Raw genomic sequence first — 16,844 nt, 5'->3', positions numbered from 1 at the left:
CTGTAGCTCCGATTGGACCCCTAGCCTGGGAACTTCCATATGCCGTGGGTGCAGCCCTAAAAATATCAAAAGAAAAAATAAGAAGAAGAAAGAAAAAAGAAAAGAAAAATATTCTGCGTTCCGATAACTGCTGTACATGATCCTTAATTTTCGCTCTGAGCTCCCTGGCAGGCTGAGCAAAAAGAACAACACCATGACTCCTGTGCTGTTGGGACTGTTTTCTCAGATGTACCCTGACAGCCTCAGTCCAAACACTGGCCTTTTCACCCCTGGTTCGCTTAGACGGCTGGACCTCAGACCCTGACTTTCGTTTGGAAGATGTGGTTGCTATGGGATGAGCAGAAAAAGGAGACCAGTGCTGTCTGTAGACACAGGAAGGGCTGAGGGGGCTGTGGGGGAGCTCAGCCTTCTGCTAGGTGCCAACCCAGCCTGGAGCCTGGGACCGACGCCGCTCCTCAGCGCAGAAGGGCAGGAGGTGCTGGTTGCAGAGAGTCCGGCTGGGGGCGGGGGCGGGGGGCGGGGGTGGCCAAGGTGTGGGGAAGGCCCGGGGCAGGAAGGGGGCCGTGGAGAGCTGGCCAGCACTGGTCAGGGAGGGGTTAAGGCCTCGGCAGCTCCTGGGCCGGCGGGGGCCAGGCCGGTAGCCGCTGAGCAGCTCAGAAATCTATTTTCCTAAGCACTTGGCATTTGCCTGAAACCTCAAGTGTATTTTCCCTAAGTTTTATTTTTTCTTTGACCCCAAACTCTGGTAAATTTAAGGGAAATTTAATTATGGTGTTTTGGGTCCATTTACACTTAAACCTCCTCAGCATTTTTTCCAGGACGCTTTTGGAGTTGAGCACGTCTTGGGAGCCTTCTAAATGAGCGTTTTTATTATTATGATTTTTCGAGAAGGCTTTACTCCCCCCACCCCCACCCCCCAGCACCAGCCTTTCTGCCAAGAATAAACAAGGCCGATTCCACAGGCTCCGGCTGCATTAGGAATTGAGGCCGAGGCCGCCAGGCCAGGCCCACGTCATGCGCTGCCCCCTCCGTCCAGCCGGGCAGCCTCCACCCTCCTCCACGTGCCTCTTCCTCTGAGCCCTGCCGACCCTTCCCGGTGGCTGTCACCTGCTCCAAGAAGCCCTGCGAGCTCTGCCCTGAGCCTCGGCCAGATGCGCCCCCGCCCCCCCCGGGCCTCCATCCCTGCCCTTTGCCCCTGCTGGTCCCTGAACCCGTCCCCAGTGGACACACCTCAGCCACGCTTCCAGCCGGAGTCCACCGGTTCAGAGTGGCCGGCTGGGTGCAGCCGGCAGCGGGGGCCTTGGGTCAGCTGGCTGGAGGCTATGGACACCGTTCGACCCAGGCGGGGCCAGGGCGTCCCCAAGGCCCAGATCGGGGCCACTGACGCCCCGTGGGGCTGGGAACGGCAGGACTGAATTTTCAGTGACGGCGACTCCTGACAAAGAGCCCCAGGGGCTGGGTACTCGCACCAGCCCTGTCATCAGGCCTCTGTGACAGGTGGGGACATCGAGGCACAGAGCCTCCATGGCAAGGCCTGTCCAGGCACACAGTGGCCTGGCCAGGAGCATTAGGAAGGGCGGAGTGTTGTCTGCAGCATTCAGGGAGCTCAGGCAGCGCCCACTGGGCCAGTCCCGGCCCGCCCGCCCCCGCCCTGGCGCAGCAGTCAGTTGCTGGCTCTCGGGCTGCAGGAGGCTACGTGGGGGAGACAGCCGTTTGCAGAGTGAACTTGCAGACCCCATCAGCTTGCCCCGCAGCCACTGGCCGGGCCCTCTTCTCTGTGTGCGCCCCTCACCAGTGGCCGGGCCCTCTGCCCAGGGTCTGCTCAGCCCTGGCGCCCCGTCCCACGGATGCCACCGACACTGAGCAGTCTAGAGGCTGTAGCAGCACCTGGCCTGGGGTGGCCTTGGGGTGAAAGGTCAAAACCTTGTGTCTAAGGCAGAGTTCTGGATCAGGCCCAGCACCGCTGCAGCCCCGAGCTATGGTTTTGGGCAAGTGGCCATTTGCCCAGGGCCTTGACCCCCTCTCCACCCAGGGACACCACCAGCACCTGCTCTGGGGCGGGAGGAGGCAGGCTGGGAAAGTGCTCGGCGGGGAGACGGGGGTCCTGGGCTTCCCAGAGTGGGGGCCTGGCTCTGGAGAGTCCAGGACAGAAGGCCTTGGCTGGGCTCAGCTCATCCAGGACCCCTGCGGCACCCTGTCTCCTGCCCCTCAGCCCCTGGGAAGGACAGAAGGGGAGTGGCTGGTCCAGGGGGGGCCTCTCCCGGTGCCCAGCTGCTGGCCATTAAGGAGCAGGACTGGAGTTCGCCTGGGGTCCGGCCAGCCCCAGGCTTGGGCAGAGTGGGCAGTGCAGGCTCGAGACTGCGCTCCTGTAGGAAGCCGGCTCTGGTCCCACTCTCCCAGGAACTAGGGCTTCTCTGGGTCCCCCAGACCCTGATCCTGCTCAGCCCGGGCACATGGCGGGCGCCAGTGGAGGCGTGTCTATTTGAGTGAAGAGTTGCCAAAGCACTGAGCGTCACCCCACTTTACAGATGGAGAAGCCGCGATGCACAGCGCCTCACGGAGGGGGTGGGGCGGGGGAGGTCTGTCCCAGCCACTGTCTGCTGAGGGTCTGCTTGGGGCCTGGGGCAGAGTGGGCATGGGGTACGGGCACCTCAGGGCACACCTAGTCAGCGCCCAGCTCCTGGCCTTGATTTGTTGCTCTGCCTAATGGGCCTCAGCTCCTAGGGGCTGCGTCCGGGGCCCTGGGGGCCTGGTGGGCAGTGTGCCCCCACCTGCCCTGGGCCTGAGGGCCTCCTCCGGGGAGGCCCACCCCTCCCAGCTCTCGGAGGCCCATGGCCAGGCAGGGTCTGCAGCCCCTAATAGAGACATCTTTGAGGGCCCCTCCCCTGCCTCGCCTGCCTGCCGCCCCGGGGCCCAAGGCCAGCTGACAGCTCTATTGTCCCAGCCTGGCCTGCCCTGCCGGACGGAGGGGTGGTGGGGATGCCGTCCACCCCCTGCAGTGGGTCTCAGCGAGGTAAATGCACCCACCCACACGGAGCCCTTCACACACCTGTGCCCACACTGTGACGCAGGACCCCCGCTCCAACTCGGGGTGAAGTGGTGGGAACAGAGCAGGGGGCAGGGCCCCAGAGCGCAGGGTGCGGCCAGAGCTGGCAATGGGCTTGCGAGCCAGGAAGCTCCTGGGGTGGGGGAGCACCAGGCCCCCCTCCCTCTCTGCGGGTCCCTGCGATCCTGGCGCAGGCGAACCCTGCCCCTGCCTTCCAGTCACCCCTGCCCTGAGGAGCAGTCACCTTCTGCGCCAGGGTCCGCCCGCGGCGGTTCCCAGCCAAGTTTATCTCAGGATGAGGGTCCGCGCTGCCTCGGTGGGATCCAAGCGGCTTATCCGTGGGCCAGGGCTCCCTTCCCTCCCCGTCCCGCCCTCGCCCTGGCCTCCCAGGCCTCTTTACCCGGGGCCATCTTCCGAGGCCTCGGCCCCAAATCCACCACCTCCAGGCCCCCAGGCCCCCCACCGCTGGGAGGATGTGGCGGGAAAGCACACTCTGCCAGGTCAGAGGGCAGGCACAGGCCTCAGCCTTTGGCCTGTGTGCGGGTTCAGCCTCAGCCAGACGGCTGGGCGGAGGCGCGAGGACAGGACGCAGGTGGCCCGACCGCAGCTGGAGGACACCCCCAACAGGTCCTCCCCGCGGCCGGGAGCCTTCTGGGCTCAGCCACAGGCCCAGGGACGCCCGCACGGCTCTGCAGGAAGCAGCCTGTGCCCAAGCGCTCAGCTCGTCAAGCCGGCGGCTGCCCCAACAAGCTGCCGCGGGCCCAGGGCCCCTGCTGCCGACCAGCTCTGCAAGCTCCCGCTGCCAGCACCACCCGCCAGGCTGGGCGCAGAGGGCCAGGCCAGGCCTGGGAAACTGGGTCAGAGCAAGGCCGGGCAGGCTCCCCGCGCCCAGTGAGCACACACCCAGCCAAGGTAGGGGCTTCAGATCCTGGCACAGCCGGGGCCCGGGCTGAGCCTGGCGCAGGTGTCCACAGTCTGTGTGCGCTCACCCGCGAGTGCCCTGGGGCATGAGCTGAGAGCCTCCACTCAGGGCCCTGAGTGCCCCTGTCCCACAGGCCCCTCGCCTGGCCAAGGGCGACCTTTAGCCAGGACGGACTCCAGGCCAGCCCAGGTCCCCAGCTAGCCCACAGAAGCTGGCCAACCCCGGCCCCTTGGCTCTTTGGGGCCCAGGAGATGAATGATCTGAGGAAGACAGATGAAGAATCTACTAGCTTCCGAGAGGGCAGTGGCCCGCCCCGGGGCACACAGCAAATCCAGAAGGGTCCTCCCTCGCATGCCTTTGCTCATGGCTTCCTGGTGCTTCCCAGGAACTCTGCCCCAACACGCATGGCCCATGTCCCCACTTGCGGCACCTGCCCTCAGAGAAATTCCCCAGGGGTTCAGCAAGGCCTCGGGGTGGCCTTGGAGCTCAAGGGTTCTCCACCTGGTGCGGGGCCTGCAGGTGCAGCAGCCCAGGCTCTGCAGGGCCAACGTCCAGGATCCACACCCTGAGGCCCAGCCCCCGGCGGGCGAAGGCCCCAGGCCCCAGCTCCCAGAGGGACAAGTGCCGTAGCTGCCCCTGCCAGGCACCTCCTCTGCCTCTGCCTCACCCACGGCCACGGTCTGCCCCACAGCCACAAGTGGCTGGGAGGGTGGGGCTGTCCGCACGCCATGCTGGCTGGGGCAGCACCCTTACCTGACCTGGCCACCCTGCCCACTTGCTGCATCCATCTGCTCAGCCCAGGAAAAGCTACATGTCTTCCAAACCAAGAGTTGGTGTAGCCTTAAAGGTCCCCCATCCCCAGGCCCCGCTCCCACCCTAACCCTGTCCAGCCCCTGTCCCTGCACCCTCCTAAGGCCAAGAGACCCTTAGTCCAGCCCCCAAGACAAGGCGGCCTTGCCAGGCGTCACAGGTGGGTGACACGTGCCCCTCAGCCCAGCTCAGAGGCTGACCCCGCCCCTCCCGGAGGCTCTGGGCTCCCCAGCATTGCAGAACCTGGGGGCTCAGAGTGGCACCCCCACACCATCCCCTAAGACTTGCTTCCTCGTGCACATGCGCACACGCACGCAGGGGGCCCAGGTAACTGCTCCCCCGTAAGTGGCTTCGAGGATTCCAGGCTGCTTGCTGCTCTGAGCTCACAGAACTGGTAGCGCCAGAGAACAGGCTCGTTGGGCAGGTGGAGACTCGATGGCGGCCAGCCCACTCCCCGGGGCCTCTCTGCTCGGGTGACCCCCCTCCCCAGGTAGGGGGCCGGGAGCCCGGCGCACGTCCTCCTGTGGCTCTCCACAGACCTCTGCGTGTCGCGGTGCCCTGGCCCCAGCTGGTTCTTCTGTGTCACCACCCCAGGTTGCCCAGAGCCACCCAGCCCTTCCCGTCCCAGAGGTGGTCCCAGCTCTGCTGGCGCTTGGGGGTTGCCTCAAGCATGTTTATGAAATGAGGACAGGGAAAGTGCCACCCTGGGGCGAGGTGACCAGACCCGCAGGGAGGCTGGCTCAGACCCTTCCCGCAACCCCAGTAGGTCAGCCCCAGGGAGGGTGCTCCCATGAGGTCAGACCAGCACGCTGTCCTCTGCTGAGACTCCCAGTGGTCCCTCAGCCCAGAGCTGGGTCCCCCAGAATGCGGCGGGCCTCCCCCAGCAGCAGCTGAGCCAGTCTCCAGCCAAGGAGACCCTGGGCGGGCGCCTTGGGACAGAGCCTCTGAGGGCTCAGGGTGTGGAACTGTGACCCTGGAGGGCTAGAGCTGGGAGGTCAGGAAGCACTCGGGGAAGGGGGACAGTTACATGTCCTGCAAGCCACCTTGTGCCAGCCGGTGCCCTGGCAGATGTCACTCGTCCACTGCAGCATCATCTCCCCCACCTGCGGACTGGAAACCTGTGGCCAGGACCAGGTCTGGCTCAGCAGGCTGGCCCTGGAGAGGGTGTGTTCTGCCACAGGAAGGTCAGCCAGTGTCCCCCCCACACCTACCACCCCCGCCCCAGGACCTTCGTGCTGCTCCCGAGGGCGCCCTCCTCAGTGCCAGCCCTCGGGAACCCCATCCGAGGCGCGGGCCTGAGTCTCCGAGCCCTGCCCAACCCAGCGTCTGTGGAGGCGCTCTGGGGCTGTTGGAGGGGCTTTCAAGCTGGGGCAGGAGGACTCTGGCCCCTAAGGATCAGGACCTGTACCCCCAGGAAAGAGGGACGGCTGCTCAGGCCGGGCGCCGTTGGGAGGATGTCATAAGCAGCCACCTGTCCTGTCTGTCACAGCCGTGACTGTGGCCTCGAGGACAGTGGCCGGGTACAGGGGCAGCAGAGTGATGGGCTCCCTCTGCTGGGGGGACTCCCAGTGCCCCTCGGCTGCATACCAGCCTCGGGCCATGTGCGGCTGCCAGCTGCTGCCAGCTGGAGCTGGGGCCTGCCAGCAAGGACACATCTGTCCTGCCAGGTGAGCAGGATTAGTGGAGCACAACGGCCCGTTACAGTGGCCCGTGCGCAGCCACCTCCCCTGGGATGCCCTCCAGCCCCAGGGCCCACCCAGCGCCCCGCCAGCTCCCTCAAACCCAGGGCCCTGCGCCGCGGGGGCTCCGACATGGCAGATCTCAGCTCGTCCGTGGGATGCCAGGACCAGGGCCTTTGTCCCGCCCCTTCATCAGGACGGGACACTCGTCACTGCACCTCTGCTCTTGTCTTGGGTGCTGGTGGCCTCAGCTTGAAGCTTTTGGCAACAGGGAGCTCACGCCATGCGGGGCCCCCTTCCCTCGGAGGCAGCTGGGGACACAAGTAGGTCCCCATGTCCTTGATCCGGGAGGCCATTTACGCAGGGGGGTGGCCTGGGGCTGCCTGCCCCCAGCCTAGCTCCTGAGCACCAGGAATGCAGGCCCTGGTGGTGGCTCTGCCAGGGTCCCTGGCATGTCGGGGCCTTGGGGCTGAGACAGAGGAGAGTGGGCCTGCGGCAGCAGGCGGCGGGCGCGTCTGCTGTGCAGGTTCGAGAGTTACGCCCGTGAGAAAATACACCTTCCCTACAGTGGATTTATTTAGACGAAGAAAAGAGAAATACTCCTGAACCGATGGAGAGAGGTTGCCCTCGGCAGCCAGGGCGAGGAGACAAAGCAGAGGCAGCTGTGGACATCCGTGCCCAAGCGAGAAGGTCCATACGGGAGAGTCTGGCTGGCGAGAGGGAGGGCCCCCCGGCGTGCCGCGGCCCTCCCGGGCTGACCAGGACTCCCCTGAAGGGGGCTGTAGTGCCACCTCGGTGACCTGACAGCAGAGGGGCAGAACTTCTGTGCAGTCATGATCCGCCCGGGCAAGGGGTGGCTGAGGGACGCTGAGTGGGGCCCTCTGGGGCTTGAGGGGCCCAAGCCTGAGGGTGAGGTGGGGCCGCGGTGGGGCAGGGCCTCCTGGGGGGTCCACGCCTGCTGGCTACTGTGTCTTTCCAGAGCCACCCACACCAGCGCCTGCGTGCCTGCTCACCCCTCCCTTGGGCCCTGCCCCGGAGGCTGCAGCGGACGCCACCTCCGTCTGCTCAGGACGCTGCGGCCCTGGGCTCCTGACCGAGCGTCGCACAGCTGGGAGCTCTCAGAGCGCCCTCTCTGACCCCCTCCCGCTGGCGGCTCCTCGGGCCCCCCGAGCCCATCTCGGCCCCCGAGCCTTCCTCTCCCTCCAGCCCTGCCCCCACCTCCTCAGCACCCACTTCACCCACTCCGGGCTCTTGCGCTGCCACCTGTTCGCTCTTGGCCCTGAGCCAGCACCCCCGAGGACAGCTTAGCGCTGGGGCGCCCTGACCCCCGCACCCACGTCCCCCAGCCTGGACAGAGGCCCCGAGGGCCCGGGAGGAGGATGAGGGTTGGCGCGAGGCTCTGGCTGGACTCAGCTGAGCCGGACGGGCCTGGGCTCTGTGGGCCCTCAGCGCTGGCAGCTCCAGAGGAGCGTGGGCGCCTCTTCCTTGTCCTCGTCCTCATGCTTGACAGCCGAGGCCTGGCTGCCCGCCTGCTGCCACCCACCCGACGACAAGTGGGGGCTGGAGGCCGGCAGCTCCACACCCCCACTCGCCGGCTCAGCTGGGGAGGGGCCCCAAAGGGGCTGCAGGGGGTCCCCGGGCCTGGGCGCCCGCTCCCTGCCACCCCCGCCGCTCACTGCCTCAGTCGTCAGTTTGTGAGATGGGAGTCATTCCTACATGCATCGTGTCACTGGCCCCTGAGCATGACCTGTGCGCCCGGCTCCGCTTATGTCACACAGACTGAGGCCTGCCATCCAGGCTGGATGGTCACGAAATGCAGAACGAGCCCCTCGGTGACAAGGGCAGCGCTGGGCTCTGGTGGCCGCACAGGGAAGGGGCCCACGTGGTGCTGCCACCGACGCCCGAGGCGGGGGGAGCTCCCGGGGAGGGTGGGTGGGCCTCCGTGACCAAGGGGTCCAGTGGGGCAGAGGAGGGCCTGGCGGCCAGGGAGGGACCAGACCTGAGAGGGACTGGTCTGGCTGGAGGTCTCAGGGCAAGGCAGAGGCTGGAGGCCAGAGGGCTTTCTGGGGTGGGGGCTGGTTCTGGTTGCCCCATGCAGGAGGGGAGTGCTGGGCAGGGCCCCTCAGCAAAGGGCACCCCTTCCTGTCTCCAGCTGTGTGGCCTCTGCGTCAGGTCCTGCGGGTGAGGCTGCCGCGGTCAGGCCACTCTGGGGTGTCCTGGGGGGCTCGGTGTGGCAGGGCCTGAGGCAGGCTGGCCTGGAGCCCTCCCCCACCCCTCCCCCACATCCCGGACACCTGTCTGGGGGAGGGGCCCGTGCCCACCCAGGACACAGGCCGGACCTGGCGGGCTGTCCACCCCGCCAAGGATACCTCCGCTCTCTCTGAGCCCTGGCAGCGCCCCCCCGCCTCCCCTGGACCCAGGAGACAGGTGGGGGAGCTCATCTTGCCAGGACGGAAGGAGGGACCCACAGTGGGATTGTGCTGTCCGTGGGCACTGCGCCAACCCCGCTCCAGCCCCTGAGTTCCCTCCAGGCCGGGCCCCGGCAGCCAGGGCTTTGTGCCTCGTGGTCACCCAGGCCTTCCTGGATGACCCTCCTAGGCTCAGGTTCCCTGGCGTCCTGCCTGACATCCTCCAGCCCGGGCCCGAGGCAAGGCCCCTGGCACAGCCTGGAGGGAGGAGGGGCTGTCCCCAGCCCCAGAGGACAGCGAGGACCTGGACCTGACGGGTGACCCCGTCTGGGCAGAGACGGACACCAACGGGGCTGCTCAGCCAATGCTGGCCCCACGGGCAGAGGACAGATCCAAGGACGGACAGAACCTGGCTCCTGGAAGCCTTGGGCTCCTTGCAGGATGGGCCTTGGCCCTCAGGGCAGGGCAGGACAGGGGCTCCAGGGCACGTGGCCAACAGCTCAATTGCACTGAAACCTTGACTCCTCAGATGCATGTGGACGGATGCCCTGAGTCCTGGCTGGGGACACCCTGAGTCCCGGGCTGGGGATGCCCTCAGTGCCAGGCTGGGGACACTCTGAGGGCTCGACTGGGGATGCCCCGAGTGCCTGACCGGGGATGCCCTGAGTCCCTGGCTGGGGATGCCCTGAGTGCCAGGCTGGGCACAGAGCAGGGCTGAGAGTGTGAAGGGAGCACCAGGAAACAAGAGAGGGACCCAGGGGAGGAGGCAGGCAGGCAGGCGAGAGCAGGTGAGGTCGGGGCCTGCTGGGTGCCGCAGGGCAGTGAGGACTGGGAGGGGGCGGTCAGCTGGCCTGAGATGGGGAGGAGCCCGGCCTTGGTCCCCCTGGGGCAGGGGGCAGCCCCTGAAGCTCTAGGCAGGGGCGGGGCTCCATCTGATTAAGATGCAGGCTCGCTGACGGTGGGGGTGAGAAGACGAGGCCGTGTGGTCACTGGGTCAGTCGAGGGGACGCAGGCCATGCCTGCCCTGGACCCAGCGGGGCGTGAGCAGGGTCCACCCAGCAGCTGACGTTGCTAGCGGGGAGGGGCTGGGACAGAGGAGGGGGGTCCCCAGTGGAGGGGCTCTGACGGCTCAATCCTGCCCGTCACCGTCACCGCTCAAAGGCCCCTTGTCCCTCGCCATTGAGTGCTGCGTTCCGGCCCCCTGGCGACGCCCGGCCACCGCCATCTCCGGGGAGGCAGGAATGCAGCGGGCGGGGCTCAGGCGAGGGGTGGGGGCTCCCGTTCTCACGCCCGCGGCCACTCAGGCCGACTCAATTGGAATTTAAATGCTGGCCATTGTTGTCCCCAGAATGGCCAGGAGTCAGCGCTGCCCTGGGGCCTGGACCAGGCCTGGACCGGGCGTTAGAGCAGCAGCCAATTGAGCAGGCCAGCCCCTGCTCCCTGTAGGCCTTTTCCTTACCCTCTCCTCCAGGCAGCCCACCAGGAGCCCCCAGTCCTCCCTACCTGGGCCCAGCTCCAGTTGTGTCTGTCCCAGGGCAGGACTGCAGGACCCCCTGCAGTGTCCCGGCCAGGGTGGGGACCGGACTGTGGCATCTGCTTTCCCTGGGGAGCCTGTTTGCTCCCAGACGTGCTGAGTCAGGTCCCTCTGTGAAAGGCAGCTTCTGCCCTTCCAGGCCCCACTCCCGGGGTATCAGGGGCGGAGAGGAGGGGCGGAGGGGCAGAGGGGCTCAGGGCCAGGCTCAGAGAGTTTGGTGCAGCTTTCCGTGGACAAGACCCCTGGAGGCCGGGATCCTGGAGCCCAGTCACACGTCCTCTGCGCTCTGTCCCAGGCTCAGGCTCGCGGCCTGGGCCTCCCGCCCCAGCTGGAAGGCAGCCCACCAGGCCCAGGTCGCAAAGCTCAGATCCAGCAGGAGGGTCACTTTTCTCGGCTGAGGGTTGTCTCCGGGTCCAGCTGGGACCCCCGGAAGGTGCCCAGTCAAGGGCGGCACCTGGCTTGCGGGGCCATCTGGGGGACCAACCATAGGCAGGCCTGCCACTCCTCTCCTAGGCGGGGGGCCCCCCATCCTGCCCTCCCCGCAGGGCACACCAAACTCCAGACCCAGCCCGGCCCGGGCCTTGGTGGGAGCCCTCTGCGTGAGACTGGGCCGGTCCTGAGCCTCGGACCCCAGACCATCCCAAAGGCCGCTCAGGGCCCAGGCCGGCCGGGCACAGGCCTGGCTCTGCTGGTCACCCTCTCTGTCCCCGGCACGGGCTCCCCTGAGGGTGGGGGCCGCCCACGGAGCACGCCAGCCTGCCCCCCAGCCCTTCCCACCACCTCCTCCTCCGCCGAGACTTCATTCATTTATTTATTTGCTGAACCTCTGACGTCCCCTGAAAGGGGCCTTTGTCCCCACAGACAATCAATGGCACGAATGGAAATGAAGTTGTGTTTGAGGAAAGTCGAGTGTGTGTTGGGGGGGGTGTGGTCCGGGCCGGGGCGTGGGGGTGGGGCGCGAGGCCGGAGCAGCGTGTGCTGGGGGGACCCTAGGCCTGGCCACGAGCCCTCTGGAGCGGCAGGGGCCCCCGAGCCCTGAGCCCAGGAGAATGAAGACCTGAGGCCGCGGTGCTCGCGGGGGGCCGGCCAGCCCCGCTGCCTTTGCCTTCTCAGCAGCAGAGCTGACGGCAGGGGCGCGGCACTGAACCAATGGCCCAGGAGTGCCGGGAAACCGCCAGGGCAGTCAGGTGCAGGGAGGGGACAGAGGCCAGCCCGGGAGCCAACACCTGAGTGAGGTTTGCCAAGTATTGTGCAGGGCGGAGCAAGGCCAGCCAGGAGGTGAGCATAGGACAGGGTCCCAGCCGCCGGGGGTGGGGGGGGGTAGGCTGGGATCGGGAGGGGGCTCCAGGGGGCGAGGGTTAGATTTTGGCCCATCTTGGAGGCAGAGCCAGGTGGATTTGCTGACAGCTTATTCACTCTGTGGGTGCCCGAGAGATGGGAGCAGGTTTAGGAGAAGGGGAGTGGCCGAGCCCCTCACGCCAGCCTGAGCAGCTACCCAGTGGGACGGGGTCGGTCAGGGCTCCCCACATGCTCTGCCCGCTCACACTCAGGGCTGACCTTGGAGGTCACTGGCCAAGGCTAGGACATGGAGGCCATCATCTTCTGGGAGGGCTTCCTGGCGGAGGTGTCCGTGCTGGATGGAGAAGCACGGCTGACAGGCTGGGGTGGGTGGCGGCTTCCCTCCTGGGCAGGGCCTGGGCCCTCGGCCCAGCGTGGGTGGGGAGGGGTGGGAGGCTCCCTGCCTGCCCGGGGTGCCAGCAACGCTGACCCAACACTAGGCCACCTCATCCGACGCTCTGCTCCGGCCGGCGCCGGCCCCAGACACAAACGTGGCCCATTCACGGCAGAAGGGGCAGGAGTCAGGAGGCATCATGGCAGCAGGCTGGCCTGAGAGCGGGAGGGCAGTGGGCTGGCCCGGGCTGTCTGTCCAGTGTCCATTTGTCAGTCTGGGCCACGTCAGGCTGGCTGTGTGTGGCTGGTTCGGGGGTGGACTCAGCCCCTGTGACTGTGTCCCCGGCAGCTGGTGGGCAGACTGGGCAGGAAGCCGTGGAAAGAAGGCAGGAAGGAGCCCTGGTGTCCAGGGCCAGGTGCGACACAGGGGACCTAGGTCCCCAGCTGGATCTACCACTGCTGCGGGGCCATCTCTAGGCCTGGGCACCGCTTGGGACCCAGGCCAGGTTGGGCTGCCCTGTTGGTGGCCAGAGCCCCCAGTTAAGTCCCAGAGGTCAGCTTCCTCTGGGGACAACCTCGATGCTGAGGCTGAAGCTGACCCACCGATCCAAGGACCTCGGGGTGTGAGCCCCCCTCGGACCTCGAAGACGGTATCTGCTCTCATCGGACAGGCTGACGTGGGGCAGCTGTTCGCTCCAGCGATCGTCAGCCCCGCATCTGCCCCCGAGCCTGGCTGCTGGCTATGGCAGAGCCATGAAGCCCAATCTCAGACCCCAGGCTGCAGGGGCCACGGGGGAAGGTGGGCACTGTCCCTTGGGTGACCTGAGTAGGGTCCCAGGCAGCCCCATTCTGCCATGACCTCTACCCGCCCCCCAGCCCCGCTGGCCACAGGCTCAGCCTGGTTCTGACTTGGCCTGGGGACGGGGGGAGGCGCCTTCATAAAACCAAAGCCAGGGGTTTGGCTATGCCGGGAGGCCGTCTGGGGCCAGAGCCCAAGTGGGATGGGGTCTCAGCGATGCTGGAGCTGAACTGTGGGCCCTTCTTCTGGCCTCCTCCTGAGACCCAGGTGTCCCCCGGGCCTGGGCCTGATGGCTCGGCCTCAGGGTCCCGGAGCTGCCATGGGCCAAGGCAGACCTCGGCTCACATGGGGGGCCGTGTCTGCAAAGTCGCCGCCGGGCTGCGGCCTGTGAAGAGGAGGCAGGAGAAGCCCCTCCCAAGCGGAAGGTGAGCTGTGCCGGGGCCCCGTGACAGGGTAGCCCAGCTGGGGACCTCAGGCTGGGTGTGGATGCGGCCCCACGGAGAGCCTCCCACGTCAGTCGCGGGTGCTGGAGAGCAGGTGGCCGGCAAGGCGGCCGGATGGAGCGGCCAGCGGCGGGGCTGTGGACACCGGGCGACCTGAGAGCCATTCTCTAGGAAGGGCAGAGAGCCTTGGGTGGCCTGGCCCAGGGAGGCCACAGCCTTGCGGGGGAGCAGGCCGAGCCGGCAGGCGGTGGGGCTCCAGAAAGACCAGCCTTCAGGCCCTGGACCTCACTCTGTCCTTGGGGCCAACCACGCCATCACCCCCACTCAGCCCTGCAGTCAGAACAGAGGGGACACATGGCCCACGCATGGGCCCTGGTGGGGCTGCTCCCCTGGGAGCCCCTCACAGGCAGTGAGGCCCAGAGTGGGCGGGCCAGAGTGCCCACCTGAGCAGGCCACAGGTGGGCCAGGGCTGAGACAGAGAGTGTGTGTGTCCCGGGAAGGGGCCATGCCTGGGTGGGCGGCAGCGGTGATGTGAGCTGGCGGAGGCATCAGGGAAGGCCCCAGCTGGGCATCGGCCTGGCAGGCAGTGTGGAAGCTGGCCCACCGTGGGTACCCTGGGGCCGTTCTGGGCCGGGGAGCCTGAGGGAGGTGGCTGGGAGAGAGTAAGCCACAGCAGTGCACCCCAGTGCGCCCGCCCCGTCCTGACCCAGATCTCGCTGCCATCTGAGCAGGAAGGGAGCCGGGATCTGACGTTGCCCCCACAGCTCGGGTACCGAGAGTGGGGGCCCCTCCCTGCAAATGGGGCACCAAGACCTGAGCGCCCCCTCCGGCTGCCTCGCCAGGCCCCCAGCCCTGGAAATGGCTCCAGTCCCCTGGGCCCGTACCCCCGCCCCTATCTTATCCGGGACGGATCAACCTGGGAGGGGCTGGGGCAAGGGCCTGCTCGTCTAGTCTGGGAACAGCCTGCCGGGTTGGCAGCGCGGGGGGCGGGGGGAGGTCGGATTTCCAGCTGGCCCCTTCCCAGGCGCCGACACCCGCCCTGGGTGCGACGGGCCCATTCTGCTGCTGTCACAGATAGCACCTCCGGCGCTCACCGGCTGTCTGGGGAACAAGGGCTGGCACTGGGCTCCAGCAGGGCAGGGAGGTGGACGCGGAGGGGCAGGACCCAAGGGAGGGGCAGGTGCAAGTGGGAAGCCCAGGCCTCCCATCAGCTCCTCTCAGGAGCTCAACCCACTTCTGGTTCGGGGTGGCCCCGGAGCACCGAAACCCTGCACCTCTACGGGATGGCAGGGAGGGGCTTCCTGGGGGGACGGGAGCTGAGCAGACTTGGGGTCTAAGAGCATCCCTTCCTCTTAGAACACAAACCACCCCTGCACCCAGCTGGCCCCAAATCCCAGGTCACATAAAGTGGCCAGAGAGGCCCTGCCACAGTCCCACACCTGGGGGCACAGGATCGGCCCTGCTCACAGCCCCCCCCAAACCGGCTCCCCAGTCCGGCTCTGGTGACTCCTTGCCCAGCCTTGGAGCAGGGGACCCCTGGAGTCTTTCCGTGGCTGTGGCACCCTCCCACAGCCTCCGTTTCCCATTCTGTGAGATGGTGGCCTTTCCCCAAGTCACCCGCCATCGCTAGGCCCTCAAGCACACGTGTCTGGGTGCCTGTGCCTCGATGGTGCCTAGAGCTGACTCTGGAAAGACCTGGGTGCCCTGCCCATTGGTGCTCTCCGCCTGGCCCTGGCTCTCCTGGCACACTGGGTCACCACGCTGGGTCACCATGCGGCTTCCAGGTCCCTCTGCCCAGAACCTCCTCTCCTGCGGCCTCCTTGGTACTCACGGAACCTGAGCCAGGGCCTGGTGCCTGCCTGCCCAGGGCCACGTGCACACACCCATGTGCCCGCCTGCACAGAGGGACCAGGCTGGAGTCCTTGGTAGGACTCGCTGCTCAGGACCTGGGCCTCCCGGGCCACCCTAAGTGGTTGTGTCACCCGCGAGGCCGTGTCGCCAGTGGGGAAGCTGAGGCCTCTGCTCCCAAGGCCTGCACCCACTGCCTGCGGCTCTTCTCGGGGCCTCTGTGGGCCCGCCAAGGTTCACTCTCTTTCAAAATCTGGGCCCCCTGAGCCTCGTCCAGGGCCGGATGGGGTGGGGGCAGAGATAGGGGCTGCATCACAAGCTGGACCTGGAGGCCCCAGCAAAGCCCCGAGGCCTCAGCACTGAGAACCCCTGACGGGCAGGTAGGGGTGCTGGCCTGCAGCCCCAGGCTGCAGGGTCCCTCCAAGGTGGCACAGCATGCCAGGGTGGGGGGCAACAGAGTGTTGACACCCCAACCCCCAGCCATCCACCCTGGGCCCCGCTGACCCTCGGCCTGGCCAGGGGTTCTCTCATCTCCCCGACCACACGCCGCCCCAGCCCCATCACCACGGGGGCACCCTCACCATGACCGGAAGCCCTGGGAAGGAGGTTTGTTAAACCCGCAGAGCCCCCCAGGCCACGCTGCCCAGTCTGAGCTGGCACCCCCAGATCTGCCTCAGAAGTTTGCCGCCCCCAGGACACAGGCTGCTTTTCTGAATGAAAGCCTGGGTTGGCTGGGCCCCTCTGTGGCCTCTGCCCCGGGCCACAGCCCCGGTGACAGGTAGCACAGTCAGGTCTGGCTGCCAGGCCACCGACCCCACCCCTCAGCCTCGTGGGCTCCTCACTGCCCTCCGCGTTCTGACTTCTGAGCGTTTCCTGCAGCCCGTCGGGGGCTCTGCGTTGGGAGGGGCCTTCCCGCAGCCCTGGGGTTTGGGGGGCATGCAGCTCCACCTGGCAGGTGGGTGCAGATAGGGAGTCCCCTGGGCTTCCCCCCAGGACGGGTCCCCAGCCACCCCACCCAGGCCAGCTCCGCCCCCACCCGCCCCGCGCCCCCCTGGCGCGAAGCCCAGGGCTGCGGAGCTCATTAGCACTGCGGCGGCCCCGCCGAGCTCGCTTTAATTGGGGCCGGCGGGACGTGAGAACCCGGGGACCCCGTGCCCGGGCCACGGGGGGAGGGGGCACCCGCCTGAGCCGCCCGCAGCGGCGGCCGGATTAGCGCGGCTCAATGGGCCCAGCCAGCGGTAATTAAAGCTGCCCGCCCGGGCCGCCGCGGCCGAGGGAGGCTGGGCCGCCCTGGCAGCGCCCTCTGTGCACTCGGCCCGGGGCCTGGGAGTCACTGCACGCTGGGCCCTGCCTCAGCTTCCCCTCCCGAGAGTCGGGCCCACACGACCTGCCACAGGGCAGCGGGGAAGCAAGGCTCCTGGGTGCGGACGGCTGCTCCGGGACCCGCGGGGACCCCGCAGGCGTGCCACTGCCTTGAGAGACCTGGCTGGTGGCTCCACACCAGACCACAAGAGAGGGAGCCCATGGCTGTGCTTGTGGGCGGGGGCACCAGGCCGGGCTGCTGGGCGGGTCGTGGTGGGGCTGGTGGCTGCAGGACACCCGGAACCCTGGTTCCTCTTGAACTCACCTGAGTTCCCTCCTGTCCCAGGCCCTCACCTCGGAGCTCTGGGGCCTGGAGGCAGCT

Source organism: Sus scrofa, chromosome 8 (assembly GCF_000003025.6).
Source record: "Sus scrofa isolate TJ Tabasco breed Duroc chromosome 8, Sscrofa11.1, whole genome shotgun sequence".
Taxonomy (NCBI): Eukaryota; Metazoa; Chordata; class Mammalia; order Artiodactyla; family Suidae; genus Sus; species Sus scrofa.
The sequence above is the reverse complement of the archived record's forward strand: the minus strand, read 5'-3'. Positions refer to the sequence as shown.